This window comes from Helianthus annuus, chromosome 13 (genome assembly GCF_002127325.2).
Source record: "Helianthus annuus cultivar XRQ/B chromosome 13, HanXRQr2.0-SUNRISE, whole genome shotgun sequence".
NCBI lineage: Eukaryota > Viridiplantae > Streptophyta > Magnoliopsida > Asterales > Asteraceae > Helianthus > Helianthus annuus.
In genome coordinates this window covers 47242309-47250870 of record NC_035445.2, presented here as the reverse complement: position 1 = coordinate 47250870, position 8562 = coordinate 47242309, and the positions used below count along the sequence as shown (strand labels likewise).

General features: G+C 33.2%; 1 long non-coding RNA gene across 16 annotated transcripts; it reads left to right on the top strand.

Annotated features, from left to right (window-relative positions):
• The first annotated feature begins 1137 nt into the window (after nt 1-1137).
• On the top strand, nt 1138-8148 carry LOC110897969. Of its 16 annotated transcripts, none has more exons than XR_004876079.1 (6): nt 1138-1474; nt 1552-1595; nt 2508-2661; nt 2760-4341; nt 7344-7401; nt 7877-8148. It is a non-coding gene; the product is annotated as an uncharacterized LOC110897969 (long non-coding RNA). The 16 variants fall into 16 exon arrangements; XR_004876073.1 differs by having other exon boundaries at nt 2333-2661; XR_004876077.1 differs by having other exon boundaries at nt 1138-2661; nt 2760-3767; nt 3991-4036; nt 4202-4341.
• The last annotated feature ends 414 nt before the right edge of the window (nt 8149-8562 follow it).

The following is an 8562-nucleotide window of genomic DNA, read 5'->3' as shown; positions in this document are numbered from 1 at the left end:
AATCACATGTAACTCATATCATGATGATTGACAATATGATACTACCTCTTAATGTTATTGGACCACTAAATTAGTAGGTTTGACCACTACATACCACCATAATTATCAACTAATATTGTAAAGAACAATTATAATAACCATCCTCCCATTTACCCAGCCAACTTTCCACAAATCAAGCTAACAATAAATTGCCATACTCATTCTAATCATTATTCAGTTTATTCTAAGCACATAGTCATCATCGAGTGATCTTGAAATCTTGAGTTAGTTCTTGTTATGAATCATTATTTAATCACCCATTGACAGATTCCTCATACTATCATGATACACCATCTATCTTACCATCAAATAACTGTTTCCATGTATGAATATATTATGCTAGCATCATCGAATCACGACAACAAGATTAGATTCACGATGACCATTATGGTATATAAATCACGTAGCAAACTTCGGTATTAATCACTAACTTCATTTATCGTACCATGTTCCATTCCTCTACTCAATCAAACAACAGTTTTTAATTTATATTCATATGATCTTTATTGGACCATAATGTCCACTTAGCCGACAACTTTTAGACTTCACACATGCTACTCAAAGCATATCACATGCACGTAGATCAACATGAGCAACTAATGAATCATATATTCAAATAATTAATCCATGAACAACAAGGCATACACTAACCTGGAGTTGAGAGGGTGGGGTTTCGACAGGGATGGGGCAACCGTCAAAGATGGAAAAGTGAGGAAAAGAGGAGGGTTTGTTACCCTTTTGTAATTGTGAGAGGTGCAAAGGGATTACGTAAGATCCAAACAAGTGGGCCGATCCCACTTTAAGTTTCAATATTGTATTTGGGCTCCAAGAAAGCTAGGTCGAGGAAAATTAAACGACACATGTGAATTTCGGCCCATTCCACAAAGTGTACGTAGCCCAAATGCATGTGCGGCCCATCCCGACAACTTAACCATATGACACAATAGGAAAACCCACTACCCACGCAATCTTACTTAAATGTGTTCTACGTTTAACAAGTTTACCAAAGCCACGAGCGTTTACTAAAATAAAGAACGTGTAACGAAGAAATAGTGAGGGATCGGAATCACAAAACTGAAAGATACTAACTTTGAAAGTTCGGGTTGTCACATCATCCCCAACTTGAAAGAAATTTCGTCCCGAAATTTGACAAGTAAGAACTGAGGAGTGAAGTGAGGAAATTAGGATTATTGCGGATTTTGCTCGGGTGTCACAAAAACCCTAACCAAGAAACACTCTCCACATCCTAGCCCCCAAACCCTAACCTCCGTCTCCTTTCTTTTTGTTCAGAAGGGCGCAAAAAGAAAAAAAAACGATGAAGAAATTAAAAAACACTCAAACACTGATTTGAAGTTCAGAAGGGCGCAAAAAGACAAAACAACGAAGAAATTAAAAAAACATTCAAACACCGATTTGAAGAAACCATAACCAAATCGTAGGTTTTTCCTATTCTTTTATATATACACACACTTTTGATTTTCATTCTTAGGTATCCATACATGTATTTTCAAGTGTTTGCTTCTTGGAGTAGCCTCTGCTAGCCATGGTGGCTTAAGGTTCGTATTTATTTTTGATGAAGAATGTCGTTCAATTTGTTGTTTTTAAGGAATAATAGTTTGATTTTAAGAGGGTTCATTTTAAATTTAGCTTTTTAGTTGATACCTAAGAAGAAAATCGTTGAATTTTGGTTCATGGGTTATGTGATTTTGAGGCATACCCACTGTAATAACTAAAATTTCATTCTTGGTGTTTAAATACTCTACTTTGGCTTCACTAACCTCGCATTTCTAGATAACCAGTGAAATATTAGTATCCAGTGCAACATATAAGCCATGGAGTTTGTTGGTAGCTTTAATATATGCATACAACTAATTTGCAAAATATTTTATTTATCTTCGATGTGCATTTTATAGATGGTAGAAAGAATGAAATTATGCAATATGGTTGTTGAGGTTAGGGGTAAGAATGGCATTGTTCCCGCCGATGCTACTACCTATAAATACCTTGAGGTTAGTTTCGTAATTTTACGTCGGTGGATGAGGCTTTATTGCAAATTATGAAATAAGAAACTTTCATTTCAGCACAAAACTTCAATGTCATATTAACTGGTCTACAGTGATGCTCGAGCAGGGTAACTCAATCTTTAATCTTACAATTTTAAAAAAAGTATGAATGGTGTGTTAAAATTTAGCCAATATGACTCAAATTCACAAGTGTTTAAAAAGTGAATGAATGCCAGTAGTTGAATCTGAGTATTTAAAATTAAACTGGTCATTTTTTATATCCTAAATAGGTGGCTGTCTTTGACTTGATATGATTGTCTACAATCCAAGCTTCACTCAGCTTCGATCATTAGACAAGGCTGACTGCTTATACAGTTTCATGTCTCATTGATTTTGGTATGTTAGGGTTTGCGTTTCTTTGTTTGTTTATTCTTTGTAATTTTCTATTTTTATACATATATATAGTGGAGGAAACCATCCCGTTATGACTATTTCACTGATTGCTCTGGGAACTCGAAATGGCTCAATTGACGATATTGATGTATCTACAAATGTTGTAGCTGCAAGTTTTTATGTTCATGATGGTGTTGGAAGAGGGCTAAATAAGCTTAAAATGGAGGTTTATTATCTTGTTATTGTTCACGGCTATTTCTCTTAATTATAAAGATGATTAATTATGTTATATTAAATGATAACATCCCTGCTCGTATTCTGTAGTTTGATCATGAAGATTCGTTTTCAATTGCCTTGCTTGGTGTAGGCGGCGTTACAGCGCTTTGGTTAGCTGCAAACAAATTCGGATCCATTTGATGGTATACCTTTGGTGTGTTATTTTGTTTATGTACTACTAAACTAAAATATTAGATCTTAATATATCAAAACCTGTCTTATAAGTTGGCGTTTAAGGAAAATGGTTTAACCTGTCTTAATATATCATAACATTTTTCCAAAGTGATGGAAGTGGGTGGTCTTGGCTACACTATTTGGTTCACTGCACATGACTTGTTCCTAAGGTATGTAATCTAGACTGCTATTTGGCTGACTTGTTTGACTGACTTTCTATTTATTTGACTCACTTAATCTATTTCACTTTTAAGTAAAATTTTGGGAAGCACAAGGTGTTTATTCATGAGGTTATGGCCTCTTAAATCATGTTATTTTAAAAATGGATAAATTTGTTTATTTTTTTCTCTTCTGAGTAATCAGCTTAGATTATCAAGGGCATGTTGAAATTCCAAAAGTTTAAAAAAACAAAGGGTTTTAGTAAGAAATTTTTTTATCATGCTTGCTAATAACTTTTATTATCAAAATTACTAATGAATTACCATGTACTCTTTATTTATCCTTGCTTCTTTCATCAACTCCCACGATTGTTAGCTTGTGGTTAGCAATGGTGAAATATAGTAGTTGGTTTAAGGAAGCATCAATCACCCTAATTAGGCTTGTTTCTCCCAAGTCAAAGGCAACTTTGACCGTATCTATTTACAAAAAAAACATAAAATTATTTTCTTATTATTATCAAAAGATATAAAATTTCATTATATTTTTGTAGAAGTAAACCCACATCAACAATACATTATTTACAACCAACTTTCAATTAAAGAACAACAATTTTTTGGAAGTGATTTGGAATCCCTCAGGTTTAAGGCACCCAAACATCATAAGTTCATAACACTTCATGGGTACCGTGTAGAACAGGGACAAGACATGTTTGTGTATGATTATGTAAGAAATCTCTCTCTTGACCATGATTTGCATTCTGAAGTAAACATGCTTTTATCTTGGCGCATGCATCTCAAAATTTGTATTAGCCAATGATATAAAGTAATCATCTCATCTTTACTTGAATCATTAATTAATATGTGTTTCTCATTGGTGCTATTTTGAATATGATATCTTCAGCTCCTTGCATGCTATTTCGAATAACCAACTCATGATTTTTTTGTAGCTTTTTTAAACAAAAAACGGATAAACAAGTCTTTGCTGCGGGTCAGGTGTGTTAATGAATAAGGCCAGTTTGTGGTCATCAAATAACAAACATTATGCATACGGTTATTTTTATCATTATATTTTTTTTTTGCCACACAATTTTTATCACTAAAAGCTAAGAACAAGTTTGTGGTCATCAAATAACAAACTTTATCTGTTATGTTCTGCAGGCTATCTTCAATGATACAGAAGAATTTGTATTATACTTCGATTATTTGTGTCATATGGTACAGATCAATAAGATTTTGGAAGGAAACTCTTTAGTGTTAGAAAATTAGCATGCATTCTTGTGACAACTGCCACAAAACCGGTAATTTCCGTACTATTTATTTATTATTTATTATCTGCAATTATGTGCTTAAACGTCAAAATTGTGTGATTACTTGCCTTACATATGAATTCATGCATGTTTTATACTTCAAATATTGCATTGTGCATTACATTAAGTGTTGCGTCAGAAAGACTAGTAAACTCACCGGTAACACACGCTGTGTCAGTACTTCCCCAGGAAGCAGTGAGACAATAGATTTAGGACCTAGGAGTAGGTCCAACAACAGAAACACAATAAAACCGAAGTGTGGATACAAGGGTTAACGTATACACTTTCCAGAAACTAAAATACGCACTAAAAGACACCCGAAACTCATTTTAAATGCTGAATTCTGCAGAATTCAGCAGAAAAACAGCAAAAAAACAACATTTTAACACCAAAATATTATGCAGAATTGATGTTTTAGTGTCCAGAATAACTTACAACTTAGAAAGTGTCGGGAATTAAAACTGTCACAAAAGGTGCTTCATATCTAGTAAAACTGCGTAATTTAGCACTTTAACGAACCGTTAGCCTAACGAATAACCGGACACTATCCAAAACATCAAAATTAGACTAGAAGTATTGTTTTTATGATATTAAGCTAGTATTGGTGATAAAACACCTTAAAAATCATAAAAAAACCTAAACACACTTAAACATACTTAAACCTTCTAGTTTACATTATAAACCTCCAACTTCCAACATTTTAAAACTTACCCCCCCCCCCATCTTATCCTAACCGGCCCCATGTGGCCCCCACTCCCTTTTCATTAAAATATTAAGTATGATGTCTAGATATGGGACATGTAGTCCAAAGGGTCTTAAGATGCTGGAAGATGATTGTTATAAACCAAAGAACACTTCATTTAACATAACACTTCAAAAATTTCCATCATCTTCTCCTCCCTCCCCTCTCTTGCTCTCGGCTCACCCACACCACCCACACATCTTCATTTTCAAGCTTCAATCAAGCAATCCAAGGTGAATCTAAGGTGTATGGAGGCTATCTAAGGAAGCTACAAGTGCTAGAAGTTAAAGGACCTCTTTGTGGAGCTTTTAACCTCTCATATACTTCATTCTTCATCTTCATCCTTCTTATGCCACTTCCCTTGCCAATAGAGCTAGTGTTAAGCCTTCTAAACACTATTTTAGTTCATGTATATGTTATGAACAAGTCACACCATCTAAGAAACTAAACTTTAAAAGATGAAGAAGTAAAGATCTAACATAATCATGAGGAAAACAAGTGATTTTAGTGTTATTTGGTGTATGTGATGAAGTTGTTGTTATTGAATCTTGTGTGTATGTTTAGATCTATCATGTTAAGCTTGTTAGAAGATAGATCTAACAAGTTTAAGCATGGATCTTGAAAGATCCATGGTTAAACATGAAGATGAACTTGTGAAACCTTTATGTGAACTTGAAAGATGATTTTTGAAGCATGGTCTTGTGTTCTTGAAGTAACTAAGTGTATGTAAAACTAACTTTTGAAACTAAACTCCATGAAAATTTTGTTTATCATCAAGAAGCTTGTTTATGAGAGTTTCAAGTATGATAAGTAAGGATCTTGAAAGATCTATGATGAAACATGGTTTTAAACATAAAGATCTTTTTAATGAGCATAAGAATGATTTTTTAACATGATTTTCAAGACTTTGAAACCTTAAAACTCATGGATGGTTTGGTTAGTAAATTAAAGTTTCATAAAAAGTTTGTTTAAAATTTACAAGAACACTTGTTTTTGAAAAATCATTGTATGTAAAGTGTAGATCTAAAAGACTACACATTTTTAGCAAAAATCAAGTTCATCATAATGCTTTACATGAAGTAATTAGTGTATGTTACTTGTGAAAATTGTTGGAAATTGTTTTTGGTGATGGAAAGAAAATAAACACATGTTTTGAAAACATGGGAAACCCCCATTTTTAGGGGAAACTATGTCAAAATTTTTATAAAATTTTGACACTTAGAAAAATATAAGTTTTGGTGAAACTTATTCCCCAAAAATTCACCTAAAAATATTTATCAAGGTTTCCTAATTTTTGCATGAAATTTCAAGCTAAGAAGTAATGATTTCTTCAAGTGAAAATTTATAATTAAGTATGTATATTTTTAGGAAAAATATATATATTTAGTGATCACCAAATTTTGTGCTTAGTGTATATTATGTGTATTATATGTAGTAGTGTATTAGGAACTTGAAAAATACACTAAATACTCACAAGGAGTATAAATACCAAAATAGACATACAAATACATGAGGATACTTAAGTATACAAGTATACAAAATTCCTCACAAGAAGAGTATATGGAGAAATACAAGAAAATATATTTGTATAAATATATTCAATAATAAATTCTTGGACTTGGACAATTTAAGGACAATTATGGACTTAAATATATACTTTTGGATAAATATATATCTACTACCAAGTAGTAAAAATTATACAAAATCGGGTGAACAACAAAAATAAATATATATATATTCCTAAGCATGACAAAATATATATATTCCACACAAGTCTTAAAAATATATTATTTTTAAGAAATATAATTCCGGAAAGTAATAAAAATCAAAGTATTGATTTTTGACAAATAATGTAAAATACACAAGTACTTACATAAAAATACAAGTATACTTTCCTGAGTATACTTGCACAAAAATAGTATTGAGAATATTATTTAACAAAACATTTATATTCATTTTTTTTGGAAAATAATATAAGTAACATATATAAACAAGTTAAAAATAAAGTTTATTTTTAACACTTATTATTTTGGCAAAGACTGCATAAATCAATATATATTTTGGGAAGTGAAATATAAATAAACAATACAAATTCAAAGTGCAAAGACACGACGAACGGGCGAGACCCGACAAACAAGGGCACGACCCTCACAAGAGTTGAACATACAAAAGACAAATATATAAACTTAAGATGGTGACTTGTACTTGTGTGATACAAGTTTAGTGACTAACGTACATAGAACAATTATAGGTTGCTACGCCTACACAACAAAGCCGGTGAACGTTTACGACGCGAGTTACGCAAAACTGTGAGTTCATGTCCCCACTTTTAAACATTTTCTTGTTTTCTAAACTTGGGAAAAATACATGTATTATGGTATGTAGAAAAAAACTAAGGAATGCTACTATAGATCATGTCACGAATAGGGTGAGACTTAAGCACCATTAATCAACGTGATACTTAGACCGCGGAACAAAAGGTTAGATCTAATGGGTTTCAGGCAGACACACTCTTGGCCACATTTTTACCGAGAGTGCTTTTGTGTCTCTAGTCGTGAATCGACAAGTAAAATACCTATGGTTTGGAAGCTTCCTATGTCGTTACACATGTTAATGGCCTTACAAGCCGTTAGCGATCTCGATTTCCTTACATTTACATAATACTTTTTCAAGTACAATTACATACCATAATTCTTACAACGAATACTTAAATGTTTTACACAAAACTGCATGAATTCACACCAACTTATGTTGACGATTTTCCAAAACTTACATGTATTTCAGGCAACTAGATGGATGTATGCGCGGTTCCCTTGTTCAAGCTGTTTGTTTATGTTTCAAGTTGTTTTGAGTCGATGCTCCATGCCACCTTTGCAGGATTTGCTCGTTATCTGTGACAACCCGAGCTTTCAAGGTCTTTCCTCGACACGTTGCTTGTTTTCACAACTATGTTCTCATAATTCATTGCGTTGTAACGGGTGCACGTTTGCTATATTATTATTTTATTATTGTTTGGTCTTATGATTAATGAATTTGATTAAGGTATTGAAAACTCATTAACTGTTTGAGATTAGATAAACTTAACCCTTGCACTCTCACATTTGACGAAACACTAGATCCTTGTCACAAACCCTTACTCGACGAAACATTGTTTTTCATCATCATCCTTACTTGACGAAATATAGGACTTTCGTCATCACCCTTACATGACGAAACACTGGGTTTTTCGCCATCATCATCACGAAGAAAAATGGTCCTTCGTTGAGAACCTTATTCGCCGAGTGGGCCTGTGGCCCAGGTGAGGCCCAAGCACGAAACAGTTATATAAGTACCCTATACCTGCATAACTGTGCATAACGTGATAATTTACGAAACCCTAGATCTCTCCCTTGCACTCGACGGCAATCACCATCCCTCTCAAAGTTCTTGCTTGTCTCATCCCACATTCGGTTAGTTGTGATGCTGTTTGT